Here is a 19,363-nt window from a genome sequence, read left to right as displayed (position 1 = left end):
ATTATATTTCTCACTGTATAAATTAATCCATTCACGCCATGGCTTTTCTACTTTTGTTGTGGCTCTGTAATATTAGGTTTTACTTGGGTAAAAATGGTCCATACTAAAAATTTTCTTATAGAACCAGGTTTAATTTTTCAGATTGGCATCCAAGTTAATGAAAAATACTTTTATAGTCTTGGTAAGTTCCAAAAGTGAAGGAAAATGCATTTCAGATAGATTACAACCTTTTCTGAAACAGAAGTGGATCCTGAAATACACATATGCATTCTAGAAATCATTCATAAAGGAATGAAAGAAAGTAAAGTCTTGGTATAAGGAATACTCCTTTGTGAAAAGCTATGCTATCATCAAGTAGTGATTATCAGTGACATCTCATTTTTTTGAGTAAACAGAACCAAATGAATCAGATTTCCAGAATGTTCCCTGCAAAATCTTTTTACTTGCCTTATAGAAAACACACACACACACACACAAAAAAAAAAACAAAACAAAGAAATCTTAATCTTTCATTAAGAATTGCCTTTTTGAGTGATCTCCCTTCTTAGAGATACTAAATTTATTTTATGATGAAAGTTAGATATTTTACTTATGACTTTGCTTTTTTCATTTTTTAATTTGTAATACAATAAATATCTTATAATATTCTACCTATTTAAGTAAATTTATGACATATACTGCAGTTTGGTAGTCCTATAGACCATAAAAAACATATTTTGTTAAGTATCTGTTCATTATTCATATACGTCTGTCCCATCTCTATGTGTGAAAAGCTTGAAGTTTATTCTAGGAAAAATAAAATTGCAATATGATATTTTATATTAATAATACCCAGTCAATATATTCATGTATTCTAAATTTTCTATCAATAACAATTCTACCTTATTCATGTTTCCCTTCTTTCAGGATTCTAGAGGGATGCTCATTAATTTTGATTAAAAACAAACTAAATGGTTAAGTTAATATACCCAGAATTCTTAAATAGGTTTAAAGCAATAAAAATATTTTGGAAAAAATTTCACAGAAAAATTTTGCAGAGAAAGTTTTGAGTTTTTTTATTTTTTATTTTTGGTAAAAGAACTGGCATTGATAAAGACTTCACATTTGTGTGTGTATTTTTTAAATGCATCCTTATCTTTATTCTCTGTCAATGAAACGTTAATGCTTTAATTGTTTAATTTATCAACTCAACAAATTATTTTTTAAGATATAGTAGATGATAGAAAAATATGCCTGATAAAAATTACAGAGATAAATAAGATACAGTATTCTTCTTCAAAGACCCCTCAGAAGATTAGATAATTTAGATATATAAGCAAATAAGTACATGACAACATTTTGTCCTAAATAGCACTTGTATTGAATAGTCTAGTTAGACATGTATGTAAGCAGATTTATTGTATATCCTGATACAGATCTGAAAAATACTGCCTGATATTTTATTTGTTATCTTTTTGTTGATCCTTTCATTCCACATTCTGGTGTGGAGATAGCATGACCATTACTGTAAAGACATTTGCCTTTCTTTCTGAAGACACATGGAAATTGTCAATATAGATAGAATTTGTCACATTAAACTGATAGTAAAAATGGAATACCAAGGTCATTGCATATACATATTAAAGAAGATTTAATCCCTCCGGATAGAAAATAGGTATTAATCCACATTTCTATGAAGCTCCTTAACTTTTGACATGGTTTTCCTTTTTATTTTTATTTTTTTAAGACAGTGACTGTGCATAGACATGAGCTTCCCAACGAAATAAACAAAACAGAGCAAACACTTTCAACTGCAAATAACTCTAGTTCCTGGCAAAGTATTGCCCAGATCAAAAATCAATATTGAGAAATGGACTCCACAAAACAAATTAACTGCACTAGTGACTTGGACTTGTTCTACAAACTTTTGTTCTGGTTTTATTTAACCCTTATTGTGATAGCAATTCAATCAAAGAATATATTGCATATTTAACTAACACTTTCATTAGCAAACTTCAAAGAATGTTTAACCACAGTGTAATATGGCTCAGCAAAAAACATACCCTTTTATCTCAGAATCCTTTTATTGTCATTTTGTTTCTTCATAGTGTCAACATTTCTGGGACAAACTTTCTGGAATGTTTTGAAACTGCAAAGCACAATATTACATCCAAGGATCTGAGGATGTATGACTGTCCATTTGTTGTTAGATTAAAGGAAAGTGTTTTAAAAGGAATCCTCTTGGATAATTTCCTTTAGTCTCTATCCTCTATTATATATATATTTAAAAAAAATGAACATATCAGAATAATAGTGTTACTCAACCAGGGAACTTTTTTTCTTCTTTTTTTAATACATTTTATTGATTTTTTTACATAGAGGAAGGGAGAGGGATAGACAGTTAGAAACATGGATGAGAGAGAAACATCAATCAGCTGCCTCCTGCACATTCCCCATTGGGGATGTGCCTATAACCAAGGAACATGCCCATGATTGGAATTGAACCTGGGACCTTTCAGTCTGCAGGCCAGCACTCTATCCACTGAGCCAAACTGGTTTCGGCGGGAACTTTTCTAATATAGCTATAACTTACAGTGCTTTGTTCAATTATGTTATTAGTGAATGTTTAATGAAGATTTGCTGAAATAAACTTTCTTGAATTGATCAATAAGTAAAATTGTCCTAATTTTAACTGCCTTCTTCCTCTAATATTTAAATTACACTTTTGAAGATTCTTCACAATATTGATAAGAGTCAGTGGTTGAAAAAATTTTTAAAGTTCAAATTTTATTTTAATGTCAAGTTTTGTCAGTTTGAGATACTATCAATGCCTTATTATTATTTTCAAATAATGGGACAATATGCCAAGGAGTTCTCAGAGTTTAAAAACAAATGAACACTGCAGATAGCAACAGTGGTGAGTAAAAACAGAGTATTTACACTTTATCCTCCTGGGTGACTATGCTATAAGATGTTGCTACAGGAGGAGAGTTGCCTGCTGAGTAGAAGAATTTAGGCAACTACCCGTGACCTGGCTGGGAAGAATCCAGGGAATTATTACTTTTATCTCCCTTTTGCTTTGCTCTATAATCTTCAACCTGTGTTTCTGGTAACTTCAACCCCAACAGAAACTGGAGGTAAAGGAAGACCACTGGTGTAATCTGAGAACACAGAAACAGGATGGCACAAAGAAGGGTGGACAGGGGATCCAGGAAAAACAAAACAAAACAAAACAAAATAACTCTGCTCTAATTAACAGTCTTCTTGCCTGCTATGGCACAAGATGCCTACATGTCTTGGGGAGATAGCAGGGGGAATGCTTTTTTAATTTTAGTAGGTACTTACTTAGTTAGACCACCCATCTTCCCCAAACAGCTACAGTACTGAAAACATTTTTAAAATACAATTAAGGTGAAAAATAGAATTCCCACTGGTTTTTGTTCTTGGGTAAATTATAAAGTGTTTCACTGGCATATGCATGGGTGTCTGTGTTTTCCTAACTCAGGAATTTTATAGGACATAACAAATGCTTTCCTTGTATATAGCTTTCCAGGTTGGTTCCTATCTAAGGATGCAATGTATTCAAGAGAGTAAACATAAATTTTAATTTAATTTCATCCATTTTAAAGTGTTTCTTATTTTGTTTCCCCCATTCAAAACCAGCAAAAGAAGCAGACAAAAGCTTTTTCTTGTTTCAAAATACTATTTTAGCACACCACTTGGGACATCCTTTTTCCCTGGGTTTTATGCTTTTATATATAAAGTGACTGTAATAAAATGAAAGCTGTGAAACCCCAAGTGCCAGCCTGAATATAGTAACAAAACTGACATGAACACACAAATATATAAACATAATTTATTTACCAACCATGGGCTTGTCACTTTCCCTTGGGATGCTGTCATTTAAAAGACATTTTTCCCTCTCCTCTTTGTTTTTGCAGCTATTCACATAACTGAAAAGTATATTTGTAAAAATAAAAATGCTACCATATCCCTGGGACCCAGATTCCCTGCAGTTGGTCACATCTCAGAAAAGAGAAACCTTCCTAGACTCAGAAGATGACAGTGGGGAAGGCAGGAAGTATAGTAATAACAATTTTGAGATTGAATTTTTATGTAAAATACAGCTACTGCCATGGTTTCTAGTTTTGCCATCTATCATTCACTGAGCTCCTACCCTATGCTGTTCAGGCTGTTAAAAAAAATAAGTATAATATCTAATCTTAATAGAACTGTGACATTTTTATAGTATTGTCCTCACCTTAAAGAAACTGGGCCTAACTACAGAAAATACTATCCATTGTAATCAACAAGTAAATTATAAGGGGGGAAAAAAAAAGATGAAGAGAGAGCCTATAGGTTAAAAGAGTCATAAGAGACATATTAACAAATTGCAATGATTGGACCTTATTAGAAGAATGTAACTATTTATGAGGTAATTGAGGAAATTTAAGTACTAGATTTTGGATGACATGAAAGATTATTAGTGTTTTTATTTTTATTTTATTTTAGGTATGATAAGAATAGTTTTAAATACAATGAGTCAATATTTTATAAAGACCTATTGAACTATTTATACATGAAAATATATAATGTTAGAATTTGCTTCAAAATAATCTCAGATTGGTGATTGCCTAACATGAGACTGATGATGAGTTAGAAAGTACTAAAGTTGGCTCGTTAGTACATGGGGTTTCATTATAGTATTCTTTTTTATTTTGTTTATGTTTAAATTTTTCTATAACATAAAGTAACAGTAAAAATAAAGACTGGCAAAAAAAAAACAAAAAAGAAAAGAAAGACAGAAAGAAAGAAAAGAAAAGAAAAAGAAAGAAAGGAAGAAAGAAACTGGGCCTTAAATAATTTAAGTGACTTGCCAAAGGTAAAGCTGATATTTCACAGTAAATCTAGTATGTAATGAGAATATGCTGATCTCTGTGATTGCTGAGTTTATTGCTTTCAATTCTCTAAAACTATGGTTTTCACATTATACATTGACATGCACAAACTGCTTTGGAAATATTACTCATTAGAAAAATATTTAAAATTAAAAAGAGAAAAAAGTTCCTTGACATATCACACTTAAAAATACATTTTAACCAGTAAGAAATAAAATTATCCTTGTCTTTATGGCCAAATCCATGTCCCCTTTTTAGGAGCCATTATTAATATGTGGAACACACACACACACACACATATACATATGTAAATTTTAAATTTTGTTGGGCCACTGTAAGCTGTCTTCTAAGAGCAATTCCTTGCCTTTTTAAACTCCCCTTAGTCCAACCTCTGACCCAATACATGCAGGGGTTGTGTCAAAAGTAGGTTTACAGTTGTGAGTATGCAAATACAGAGTTTATCCTTATGTTATTTATTTATTAATTTTGTATTATTATTATTATTATTATTATTATCTTGTTGGCCAGAAGGACACCCAGGATGGATGTCCAAAAGTTCATTTGGCTGTCTGGTCTATTTAGCATACTATGCTTTTATTATTACAGATTATTATAGATAATTGTATCTAAACTACTTAATATAAGTATACATTTAGCTACTATAGATTATGTGTATTTATTTATATTTTATTTTCCATTATGTTGTGTTAAATCATAGAATTAGGCATTCATATGAAGATCACAAAATGATAACTTAGTTTGTATTTCAGATAGATCAGTTATATAAAACTGCCTAGCAATGTAATTATCCTATATAATAAAAGACTAATATGCTAAGTATCTGGTTGTCTGTTCAATCAATCAAAGTGTAATATGCTAATGATATGTTAAGGTTGCTCAACTGCTTGCTATGCTGTGTACTGACCACCAGGGGGCAGACTCTGTGTCCGGTAGATGAGTCAATTGGGACTGAGTGAGAAGGGCTAGACATGTCCCGGAACCCTCCCTGGCTAGCCAACCTCCCATGTCCCTCCCTGGCTAGCCAACCTCCCATGTCCCTCCCTGGCCCCAATCATGCACCCTCTTGTAATCCAGGACCCCTCGGGGGATGTGGGAGAGCTGGTTTCGGCCCAATCCCACAGGCCAGGCAGAGGGACCCGCTAGTTAATTATAAAAAGTAAATATAATGGAATTAAAGAAAATGAACATGGACAGAGAACATTATAGCTTTTCTAATCTGTAGTAAACAAGTTTCACTGTCCTTATACCAGTTACATTAAAATGATCTAATGATTAAAAATGCTTTTATCGAGAAGTCTATTTAGTTTTGTCCTTCTTTACTAACTAAAGGTCCTACTCTGAAAACTTTTACAAAATCCATTCTATACTAGTATTATTGCTACACATGCTGATACTACCCAATAAATAAGTAAGTGACTCATTCTGTGGTTCTAAGACATGTTAGTTAAGGTAAGAGGAATATCCTTTTATCCATTTCTGTTTTCTTATTAAAAATCAAATGTTTCAATAAGTCCATGCTACTTTCTCTTTGAATAGTTAGTACGGTATTAAATCTCAAACACTTATCTCCCATATACATAAAATTAAGCTAATTTTTACTTCAATATTCTGAAAAGCACTCAAGGGGGTCCTTCCCCTGCTGCTTTGTATGATTAATTTTATGGGAGCAAAAATCAGTGATTCTGCAGGGTAAATTAATGAAAATATTTTGTGCTTTTAATCATGAGAAATAACCCAAACTCTACCTTTTTACGATGTGAAAAATAAAGGCTTTTAGATTTAATTGTTGCATTGATGCTGAGGGTAGGAAATGGGGTAGGGAAAATAGCAGTCCACAGTGCTTTTCAATGTACATGAACAGGAAGTAATAAAGCTAATTCACCTCTAAAATAGCAAATTGCTTTTAGCAAATGGTCCACAAGGGTGCAGTAAACAAAACAACGTTAAAGAATCTTTGATATGGTAAATAATTAAGAGATCGGTCAAGGACTTGATATAAAGTTTCTGCTGTCTAATCTACAAATTACTAAGACCCAGGAGTATATCCCTGGATATGGGAACTAGTTACTCTACATTATACTGCTGAAATAAAGTACCACCTCCAACACATAGAATTAATAGTTAAATATTAACAGCAAATCTGTGCCTAAGAAATAGGAAAATTTTGTCTCTATATAGAGAAAATTCATGTTCTCTATAATCTGTGTCCTTAAACCTTAATGTGTGCAACAGACAGTGTAACACAGTCCTGGTGGTGTGTGTGTGAAGACAGCTAATGCAATTATTTGAGCGACATTCAATTATAGCAACAAAATTAAAGAAAACCACCTATGTTCACATAGTTAAAATAAATCAAACCATAGATAAAGGGAAGGTAAGTCTTTCCCTGCCACCCTGATGTCTTATTACTACTTCTCCGGGAGTAATCACCAATAGCAGGTTTTTTGTTTTGTTTTATATTTTTAAAGCTGTTCCAAGTAATATTTTTTTTTAATTTTTATTGAATTCTATTAGGGTGACTGGTTAATAAAATTATGTAGTATATAATTCTATAATTTATTAGTTATACATTGTATTGTGGGTTTGGGGATTTCTGATGTTAGGAAATCATATGTAAGATTATATTTAGCAATTAGGGTAACTCAGCTCATAGTGATTGGTATATGGATAGTTACAATTTGCATTCCAGCTATTTAAACTCAAATATCCTTGACCAGGTTGAACGTACTGTGAGTAAATGTCTTTTTCCAAGAAATAAGATGGAGAGAGTCTTTGGAGAATGGCCTCATTGAATTGGTAAGTTAGTTTTCTCCGGATTTTGGTGATTTCCCCAGTTCTTCCATAATTCCTCAGGGCTCTGGCCATTTTTGGTAAGTCATGGTCTTCCGGTTGCCTTTTCTTTTGCCCCAAAGTTGGGCAAGTTTTTCTTTGTTTTTTGATAGAAACTGAAAGATGCCTTTGGTTTTATCTACCCACTGAATACAAGATGCCATCTCAGGATTACACAAAGATTCATAAAGGTATTCAAACAGTCGGAGCTTCTTCCTGCCTTTTCCTCCCTTTTGCTGGAGAACAGGAGCTTATACCACCTGGTTTTCAGGGATGTTCTGCAAAGATGGATGAATATTCCCTTCAAGATGGAGGTCCACAGGATGGTTAAACACTGTTTTCCAGTTATAGACAGGTTGCTCTGAAGGAAGCAAATTGTAGTAGCTGGGACTTCCTACGACAGGAGGGCAGTGGTTGAAGACAGTCAAGTAGTCTTTGCAATCTGGAGGGTATGAAGATTGCCAGTTGAATGTTGCCTCAACACGTCAAAAGCATCTTCAAATGCTTGGCCCAGCCTATCTTGTTCGACAGAAGCCATACTTCTTATTAATTTGGCAATTCTGTCCTTCCAATCTAGCATCCACTGGTACCAGGTGGGAATCATCCACTCCTCTGACACACAAGTCTGCAACACCCTCCCAAGTAATATATTAGACATATATAATATTCTGGGCATATGTGTACATCAACAAAGCTAAGTACAATGTTTTGAAACTTTTCTTTAATAAAGTCAAATAAATAAAAATATATTTATTATTATTTAAATATATTTTTATTGATTTCAGAGAGAAATGGAGAGGAAGAAACATCAATTATGAGAGAGAATCGTTGATCATCTGCCCCCTACACACCCCCTACTGAGGATTGAGCCTGCGAGCTGGGCATGTTTCCTGACCAGGAATAAAACTGTGACCTCCTAGTTCATAGGTTACTGCTCAATTACTGAGTAACACTGGCTGAGCTGATGATTATTTATTTTTATCAGTGTAGAGCTATCTTTTTTATTTTTAATGAATTATTTGAATGTAATATAATTTATTTAGTGGTTTGCCCAACATGGACATTTAAATTGTTTATGTTTTCAGTTTGGAATGAATAAAAAACATAAATTATAATGACACCTTCTCAATCTCCCACCGTGTGCATGTATGTATTTTGTTAATTCATTTCAATGAAATTAAAATCCATTTGAAAATGTCTATTAAATCATTTTTATTTTGTAGTAATCTGAATATTAAAGTTAGATATTTTACATATCAACTATTACCATATTGAAACCTAATCAAAATAAGTAAATTTTTTAACATTAATATGTCTGAAATTATATACACAAAGTGCTAAACAATGTTTTGGGGAAATTTATTCTATATTTTCATAGCACATAACTGAGTAATTGTGTCACCAAAAATAGTTATAGAAACTTCATGTTGTTATAATGATTATGTTTATTAAACTAGCATATAAATAATAGATTGTTAATGGATTTTTTACAATCTTAGAGAATAGTATTTAATAATTAAATATATATTTTTTAATTTTTTAATGATACAACCCAAAGTATGAGAATGGGTGGTGTGATGCAAGACCTTCATTTTATATGTGAAGGCATGTAACATATTTAACATAGATAATGGAAGAGTGGGTGCTAGAAATAAGATGTCTTGACTACCTGGTGGTGATTCTATCTATTCAATTGTTCTTGAAAAAGTCATATTGATGAACAAAATACTGTAATCGCAAATACATATTCTCTAATAAGTATAAAGGTCTATCTTATTCTTGTTAATTTTAGATTAATCCCTCAATAACAACTCATAATGAAATTTAAAAAACATTAAATTATGTAAGTTAGAATTCATATTTAATTCAAAAATAAGTTATTCTTTTAGCAAAGATTACCATACAAATCAACTTTTTAGAGAGTTTTAATTTTTTAAAATTTGTATAATACAGTTTTGGAGTTAAAAAGAAATTTAGAGTTCTACTTATTATCTTTATTTTGTGAACAAAAAGTGACATTCTGAAAAGTGAAATGTTTGGCTAAAGACAAATATGGTAATGAGGAAAAAGAATAAATATTCTGAAATCTTGAACATTCTCAACTTATATTTTTTAATTTTCCTTCTGAAAATGTACTTCCCATTTCATTTTGTTACTTTGTAATATGTATCTGGCTTCAGTTTTAACTTTTAATCTTTAACATAATATATATGAGTGCAACATATATATTATAATTACATTTATAAGTATGTGCATACATATGTAATAAAATATGCATGCATAATTTCAAAGATTGTCTCAACAAACTAGAAAAATTATTGTTTGGCTCATCAGAGTTATTGTTTATTTATAACTAATGGAAGATTTTTTTTTGTTTTGACTGTAATCTGAGCATATTTATTAAAAGTTCTGTATATCTTGAAAATTAATAGATTATACATACTTCATACCTACTTAATCTTTATTTTTCAAATATTATTACAATCACTGAAAGTCCATAATATTAATTAAAAGTAACTATATATTATCAAATCTGTATTTTAAAATCACCATATCTGGTATAATTTTAGAAATTTTAAATCACTTTATGTGAGGACAGTGGTTAAAGAGAAAAATCTGAGCCAAAACTAATAGTGGCTGAGTTGATAGGTCTCTTATAAACCAAAATTAGTTCACAGATTTACTAACCGACAAATTTCAATTATTTTTATTTATCTCAAATAATTTAAAATATATGCATTTTACTTTTTGTAATATTATGTCCTTTTAAAAATAAGAAATGTCTATTTCTGAGCAACATGTGTTCTCAGATTGCCAAGGGAAATCACAAATCCTTGTATTGTTGTTGATTTAACTCAGCAATCAATTACATTGAAACAGTTTAAGGGACAAGATATTACAGCTCCTACACATGCTAAGTGGGCTGTTTCCTTATTTGCAATTGCTGATCTACTTATTGAGTTAAAGACTCCTACTTTGGATCTTTTCCCACTCTCAGACTTTGTTTTAATTTTGTTAAATTCATTGGGTGATATTAGTCAACAAGTTATACACCAACTACTCCCTTTCTCTGTAGCTTTGTGTGTGCAAATGAATTAAAGTAAAATAAATCAATCTTAGGCTTTAATTTAAACAGGAGCCTAATACTGACAAGAAATGAAAATATTCATTTCAAAAATTATACCAAGATCACACACCCAAATGCCAATTCACTTAATCTGTCAAGTACAGCTTTCAAAAGAAACAAGTATACGAAGATGACGATACTAGTTTGATATACTGGAAACCTCTACTTGTCCCAGTCTCTTAAAACTCAATGAGAATCATCTGATATCCACAACTAACCCATCCACATGTTACATAATGATAGAATTAAACCACTATGTAGAGAAGATATTACGGTCTAGTCAACCAATGTCAATGTGATAAAAAGATGAAGGATCTAAACTAAAAAGCAGATATGAACTATGAGTGTAATTTGTATAAAATCAGCCCCAAGTATCGATAGTTTAATCTCACCACAATAAAACAATCAAGGAAATGTCATACAGGAGAAAAAAAAAATAAAGATTTGGAATTTATTTAACTCTTTAGGGAAGTATTTTAGGAAATCATCTAAGGGGAATATTTGCATAATGTCCTGACTATGGATCCTAAAAAACAAAATTGTGCTTGATCTCTCTCACATCACTATAAACGACTGCCACACAGCCTACAGCAGCTCCCCAAGAAAATATGTTTTCCTTCTCTAAAGCTTTAAAAGTATTTTTGGGCCCTAGCAGGCTTGGCTCAGTGCATAAAGCTTCTGCCTAAAGGCCAAAGAGCCCTAGGTTTGATTCCAGTCAAGGGCACCTGTAGGCTCGATCCACAGTAGGGGGTGTGCAGGAGGCAGCCAGTCAATGTTTCTATCTCTCTCTCCCTCCTTCTTCCTTTCTGAAATCAATCAATCAATAAATAAAAATAAGAATATTTTTGCAAAACTTAATGCAGGAGGTTTTCTAATCTCCACCCACCAAAAAGAAAAATTGGCCAGGGAGCTATTTAGTACTTGAAAAATAAAACTCCACAAATGCCACAAATTATCTTGATTTATTAAAAAGAAAGTGTAAAAAGGAGTAATATATAACACCTATCTTGGTCTGCAGAGCAGTTAGATTTTTAGAGAAAAGAGTAAATTTGAGTGTAGCAGGGAGAGTTAACATATTTTCAAGAAACCAATGGCAGGGATTTCACTGGAGGTCTACCCAGTTTTAAATTCTAGTTCTGTTATTTAGCAGCTGTGTAACCTATTGAAAGCTGGTTATTGTCTCTGTGTCTTTTTTTTTTTTTGAGAGGAAAAAAAAGAAATAATGGCAATAATAAATAACTATTGATAAGGGTTGTGAGGATGAAATAACAACTATGTTTCACAGGTGAAGCTAATGTAGATAATACACTCAGGAGTTCAAGATGTAGCAATATAAGAACCTGTTATTAACAGATAAAGAGTTTTTAAGTGAGTAAAAAATGTTTTATCATTAGAGGCATCATGAATACCTAAAAATTGACAGAGCTGTGTTTTGGAGCCCATAACTTAAGTGAAAGAGAGGAAGAGGAAACATGGTGTTTTTTTTAATCACTTCAGGGCAGTAATTCATGGTATCAGAACAGAAAGAGGACATTTTTCCTGCACAAGAAGCTGCTTGATTATTTCAGAGGAGGCACACACTAAGTTTAAGAAACAAGGAAGACAAGGTCATTGAACATACCTCCGTAGACCTCTCCTGGTGTTTGGAGAGATTTGAGCTCTTTTCCTTGAGTTAGATGGATCTTTATTTTTTGTTCTGAAAATTGTTATAGGTGAGATATTTTTAAGAAGCTGCCTAATATATTGAAGATTTCTTATTGACTGTAATCAGCTCATTGGGTATTTTAAACTTATTTGGGATACAACAGAATTTTTTTTGTCATTTATTCTAATTACTGTCCTCATATAAATTCTCTCAAGTGTGTTCTTTGACATCTTTGGATCCTTGAATATATTCAAGTATAGAATGTCTGCTCAAGCATGAACTTTAATCCCATTTCTAATGTAATGGTCATCTTCTTCTAATGCACGCATGTTTCACAGGTAAAGCTAATGTAGATCATTTTTTTGCCTGAGACCCGAATGCTTGTGAGAGACTTTTATTTTACCCCATCTCTGCTCATCCCTTCAATGGTCAGATTTTCTGGAAGGACGCAGGAAAGAGGTAGAAGGAAAAAAGGTAACTGTCTTTTAAGTGATTTGTGCTGATATAATCTCTGACTATTAATGCAAGCACAGCATTCCTGGATATCTGATGGGATCACATGAGCTTTCTTCAGAGGAGATTATGGGGCTTTCTCAATGTATGGTTCCCTGATGTGGGAGGTCAGTTTTGCCTTGACTACCAGTACTTCTGATTTGGAAATGTATGAAAAGAAATCTTGCTGCTGGGTCATTCACCCATGTTTAGTCTTATTGGACAGCAGCTCACCTTCCTTGCCTACAGGGGAAGCATAGGCAGCCTTGATATAGACGCTTATCTCTGCTTAGTCACTTCTTTATATTTCTCTGAAAATACTAAATTTATAGAGATCATAAACAAATCAGTTAAAAATTATGGATACAAGGAAAATGAGATGCCACCTTTTCTTCGTGTAGACATGACTAAAATTTATGAATGATTCTTTTGCAGTGTTTCCCAAAGTGCGGTATGCGTACCCCCAGGGTTATGGGAAGAGTTTGGTTGGGGGTATGCGTTGCACCGGAGTTTGGTGGGGATATGCACCACACCGTGCGCCTAATTCTACGATCTCATGAGTACGAGGGGTACTCAGCGTTAATTAAAAATTATAGAAGGGGTACACATATGTCAAAAGTTTGGGAAACACCGTTTTAGAGAGATCACCCTTACATTATTTGAGCATATTTTTCTCATAAATCATGTTCTCCTAATGACTGCTCTCTCAGCCAATTCCACTGATATATTAATATTTTACTCTATAGGTTGGGTAGGAGAATGTTGAGATGATGGTGGAGTAATAGGACCATTTGAGTCACTTCTCAATAGAACTTAGAAAAATGTCTGCCCCTAAAGAGAATATATTTTAAATAATGGATGTCTCATTTTTTTTTGAAATTAGAAAAACATTGTTATCAAACTTTTAGACTTTTGGACTTTAGCCCAAGCAGAGAAAATCGAAAAAATCTCTCTTTCATTCAACATGTTAGTAAAGTACCAGTTTTAAATTACGTATTTCTTAAGTTCCCTGACAAAACAATAATCCAAATACTTTCAGAAATTCAAGATCTTGGACTATGCTCTTTAATGACAATTTTCTTTGATTCTATGGTAAAAAAAAAATAAATAAAATTAAAAGGTGATTACTATCTGGGACACTTACTCTCCTAATAGAAATAGACTATGTTCTTTTCATTACTAGGTCTATGCTTTTCTGGCATAGTCTTAATGTATTTATTATCCAATCTGTATTTAGTAAGGCAAATTTCAGAAGCAGTTAATAGTTTTAAGAAGTTGACTTTTTGTTTGTTTTAGTATTCAATTTGTACTTGTGATTATGTGCTGAGTCCATCGGATTTTTTCCAATAATGCTGTCACAAGCAAGTGCTGCTATCTCAATTATCTTAACAGTAAATTGTCTACAAATTAACTGGTCACGGCTTTTACTTGTTGGAGATTTTATAAGCAGCTCTACTTCTAAAGTATAAGGGTAGGCCATCATTCAGATACAATTCCATTTTATTGACAAAGCAGTAAAAAAGAAACAAAAATAATTGATCCGGTGTATTTTAACCTTTCTTTACGCCCTTTGTTAGTTCTCTAAATATATTCTTACCCATAAGAATTTTCTGAAGAATTATATATAATTTTTGTAAATGTGATCCTCCTGCCCCGTGTGTGTGTGTGTGTGTGTGTGTGTGTGTGTGTGTGTGTATTTGTGCAAAATATTTAGCTCTTTATTTTCTGGGCCCATAGAAATGTGTGTAAATAGATATAATTCATTTTAATGCCAATCCTTTTTTAATTTTGGTAAAAATAGTAAGATTGATATTTTGCACATGGTGCATTGTGACCAACCTGGAGGCCAGCTTAATATTATTATAAACCATTAATGCTGATTGAATTATATATCAATATCTTAAAAATAACAGCTATTTAATTTAAAATAGTGGTAGGGGAAGTATAAGCAATTAAGGATTATTTTGTACATGGTTCTACAAAATACCTTTAATTTAACTCAAGTAAGTTCAGTGCAAATAAGAATATAATGTATGCAATGTGTAGTTGAATGCGCTTCCCTGATGTGGTGGCCAAGGTGAGTATCTGACGTAGAACTGTATTTTAATATATAGTCACCAAACCTGGGGGGAAGGGAGAAGTCTGTGTCATATAAGGAATCTTGAGATAAAGAAACCATTCTACCTGGCTGCACCACATTTGTCAGTGTTCTGTTTATATCCTCTCAGGCCTTACTGTATCAGTGGCTGGCTATTCGAGATGTCAAAGACCAACAAGTTCATGAAGATTTCTGCTGGCCTCCAACTGCATTGCTAGGAAAGTGCACAATAATTAATGTCACATGAGATGACATTAATGACTATCAGGAGCTGGTGTGTAACTATCTCATTCTTGCCCCATCAAATAACTCTGAGGAACATGTTCTTAACAAAATGCCCCAAGGGGAAGTATGCTCATGTACACACAGTGACAACTTGCTTAATAACATTTTCTTCCCTAATATTTACTGACGATTCTCCTACATCTACTTTCTCCAACTGGGAACATGGAATCACCTCCCAAAGAAACTATGTAGAGTACTTGAACTAAATATTTTCTTCAAAGTCGTTTAGAAGAACACACTATGGTTCCTATTAAATAACTAAAATATATAAGAGCAGAAATATATGACACTCTCCCCCCCCAAAAAATAGGGAAGATCACTCATTTAATATATTTAAAATGCAAGTAATGTGCAAATGTATTAAAACATTAATAAACAAACATCTATGGCAGTGTTTCCCAAAGTTCTCTCATGATGAGAATCACCTGGTGGAGTTGTTAAAATACAGATTCCTGAATTCCAACTAAGAAGTGCTAAACTAGAATTTTTGGGAACATATAGGTAAAATTGTATACTTAACTTAGTGCTCTGTCTTAATAGGTTAATGAAAATTTAAAAATTATTAAAAAATAAACTAAAATATGAAATTAAAGAAAATGTAGTCATACAAATTAAAAATCAAATATTAGCAAATCTTTAAAAATAATAAAACTTTACTCTAAAAAAATAAAATCTGCCAATGGTGTGCCATCTTTTAGTTCTGAGTGTTTTTTTTATACAAAAATCATCAGGTGCTCTAAATTTTCCACTGTATGTTTCTATGACTCTATTTTCAAATAAAATTCATCTGTTGTTTGATTATATTGAGATGCTCTTTTTAAACAATTTTTCTTTTGAGCAGGAACTTCAATATATTTCTCAAATGCAATGGTGCCTGCCCCCTCATTTAACTAAAATAATATTTTTCCATTTTATAACCTTAATCAAGATTGGTACCATTATGAATGTATTCTACGTGTTAAGTAAAACTTTAACTAGAATAGGAATTACTCTTTCAATAGAGGCTGCATCAGTCAAGTTCTTGTCAAGAAAACCAAAACTACTCTATCTAGTTAGTGCAACTTGTAACTGTTTAATAGAGGGAACTAGGAGTATTAATTAAATGTTGGAAGGGCTGCAAAGTAAGGCCAGTGCCATAGCTGATGGATTCTGGTGATTTGAAGGAGCTGTGCCAAATATCAGCAAATCCCAAGGAGAGTGAGTGCCAACAATTTTTGTTGCCTGCAGTGCAGAATTGTGCCACGCCAGCGCAACCAAGGGTTTGGCGAGCCTGAGTGGGAGTGATGAGGGATGGAGAAATGATAGACAAAGAGAAAACACTGGGTCTAGGTGGATCTTCTGTGCCTGGCTGAGGCCACAGAACAGATCCAGACGGAGAAGCTGCTGCTTTATCTATAGTCAGGGACAAACAAGGTAATTTACAATGTTCTTGTAAGTTTCACTTGTTTGGCAGCACTTGCTGCCCCTCCCACAGCCCACTAGCTTCTCAGGAAAGATCTAGGGAGTAGTCACAAGATCAAGCTTTATGCTTAGAGGACTGGGCCCTCCAAGCTGGGACTTGTTTGCGACTTTGCCAGCAGGTCAGTCCGAGGCTTAACCCTATGACCGACCTCTCCCTACACAGAATAGTCTTAAAGGAGATGATCTTGTACCCAGTGACTGACCTTTCCTCTTTTGCCTTCCAAATCTTGCACATGTGTTTTTCCTTGGTAGATTCCATCCTGGAACTATACAAGACAAAGGTCTTCTAGTAAATGTCCTTCAATACTATTCTTTGCCATGTTAAGGAGGCTGTGAAATACTGTATGATAATACTGCACCGATCACAAATACCATAGGACAGAATTAGTGCTTTATTAGTCATCATTTTCTTCATTCTCTTGAGCCTGTGGAATTATTGAAGTCTTCTAAATAAACACATTACTTCAATTTGAAATTGTAATACAGCATGGTTTCTACATGTGTTCTAAGATGTAAAAGTTTTACCCTAAAACAAATGTGATACTAGAATATAACATTACAAACAAACAACAACAACAAAAATTAAACCATTGCAGTTGTTAGGAGTGATTATTTATATCTTGAAGGTTGAGAGAAGACTTCTTAAAGGAGGTAACATTTGCATTGGACTTGTAGACACAGAAACATAGAAAAAGAAATTTCAGCTGCATCAAATTGAACGGAACAAGGCAAAAGTCTATAAATATTCTTAACTCCCGCTGCTAAAATAGTCTTCCTAAAGTGTCATTCTAATTGTAGGATGTAGGGATGCTAAAAACATTCAAAAGTTGCTCATATCCCAGTAAATTCCTTATAAACTATACAGGAGGTCTGAGGAACTGCACAGTGTAGACCCAACCAAACTTTCCATTGCCACTTCCAGTTAATCTCCTACACCATAAGTATGCTTCTGTCAGGCTGAATTAATCTCTAATAAGAAGCAAGACTCAGCCTCACTCCATGCCTGTGTCTTTTCTTACTCTCTGCCTGCAATGTCTCCATCTTTTTTTTCCATATCACATTCCACATAACAAACCTATGTTGTCCACACAAGAAAGCCCATTCATTTACATAACCAATTTTTGTGCTTCCTTCTCAGCCTAACTCAAAATTTTATGAAGTCTGCCTCTCCTGGTCTTTAATCTACCGGTATATATCAATACCTACTAGAGGCCTGGTGCACAAAATTTGTGCACTGAGCAGGGAGAATGTCCCTCAGCAAAGCCTGTCCCCTCTTACAGACTGGGAGCCCTCAGGAGATGTCCTACTGACAGGGAGTGGGCCTAAGTCGCAGTCTGGCCTTCCTCTGTGGGAGGTGACTGGGCTGATCAGGGGAAGGTGCCAGCCCCATCATCCTACTGATGCTGCCACTATCACAGCTGCCTAGGTGTTTTTATCAACACCAACTCCAGTCCCTTCACCATGAAAAAATGACAACTTTTTTTTAGGCATTTTCAAGATGTGTCTTTCATAGGATATGACATTTCTTTTCTTTCTTTTTTATCCTCACCTGAGGATATGTTTCCATTGGTTTTTAGAGAGCTTGGAAGAGAGAGGGAAAGACATAGAAAAACATCAGTATGAGAGGAACACTTCGATTGGTTGCCTCCTGCATGAGCCTTGTCCAGGGAGGAGTCTGTAACCTAGGTACATGACCTTGATCAGACTCAAACCCAGACCCTGCGATCTGCTGGCCAAGGCTCTATCCACTGAGCCAAACTGGCCAGGGCAGAACATGACATTTCTTAGCCCCTGCAGCAGCAGACCTTAGTTTTTCCTCCAGGAGTGTGGTGGAAGAACCCTAGATCACCTTCTTGAATTCTTATTACTCAAGATACCAAGAACACTGTGAGAGGCAGCTTACAGGGAGCTTAGCACAAATGAGCGGTAGGAAAAGGTGTTTCCTCTGCAGATCATGTGCAGAGGACCCGCTGCATTGTGTCTGCAGGGCTTCTGTCCACTGGGCTGAGGGCTGCTGGGGGCATGCCTCCAGCCCAGCAGTCCTGCTTTCTGTCAGTTGGGCTTCTGTCTGCTGGGCCAGGGGTGTGTCCTAAGCCACAAGGTGGTGGCTCTCCGAGCAGCACCCGGCCCAGTGCCCATTTTCTGGCAGCAGGGGTTCTGTCATCTGGGCTTCTGTCTGCTGGGCAGGGGGCATGTCCCAAGCCACAAGGCGGTGGCTCTAAGCGCGCCCCCCCCCCCAACCCCCAGCAGCCCAGGGTTCTGTCTGCAGCCCTTCCTCCCTCTGAGGCACCCTGGTGCTATGGGCTCCCCCATCTTTGTAGTGGAGTGATGGTTAACTTGATATTACTCTTTTATTAGATAGGATTGTATTTTGGGGATGTTAATTCTGAATTTGATTAGATTTATTTGTAACTATCTTACCCTGCCATGAGCTCCTGTGATCCTTGATGGAAGATCACATATTGTCCACATTTGTACTCCCTATATGACCATGTGACATCTAAGCAAGTGCTTTGTGTGAATACATG

At 34.2% G+C, this 19,363-nt stretch overlaps 1 protein-coding gene and 1 pseudogene across 1 annotated transcript in view; both read right to left on the bottom strand.

The window, feature by feature from the left end:
* The window catches only part of CNTN5 (contactin 5), a 720,133-nt gene that overhangs the window by 515,801 nt on the left and 184,969 nt on the right, over nt 1–19,363 (bottom strand). The gene's annotated exons all lie outside the window — the stretch shown is intronic.
* LOC118713287 lies at nt 7,379–8,285 on the bottom strand (annotated as a pseudogene).

This window comes from Pipistrellus kuhlii, unplaced genomic scaffold, assembly GCF_014108245.1.
Source record: "Pipistrellus kuhlii isolate mPipKuh1 unplaced genomic scaffold, mPipKuh1.p scaffold_m20_p_9, whole genome shotgun sequence".
Classification (NCBI taxonomy): domain Eukaryota; kingdom Metazoa; phylum Chordata; class Mammalia; order Chiroptera; family Vespertilionidae; genus Pipistrellus; species Pipistrellus kuhlii.
The sequence above is the reverse complement of the archived record's forward strand: the minus strand, read 5'-3'. Positions and strand labels throughout refer to the sequence as shown.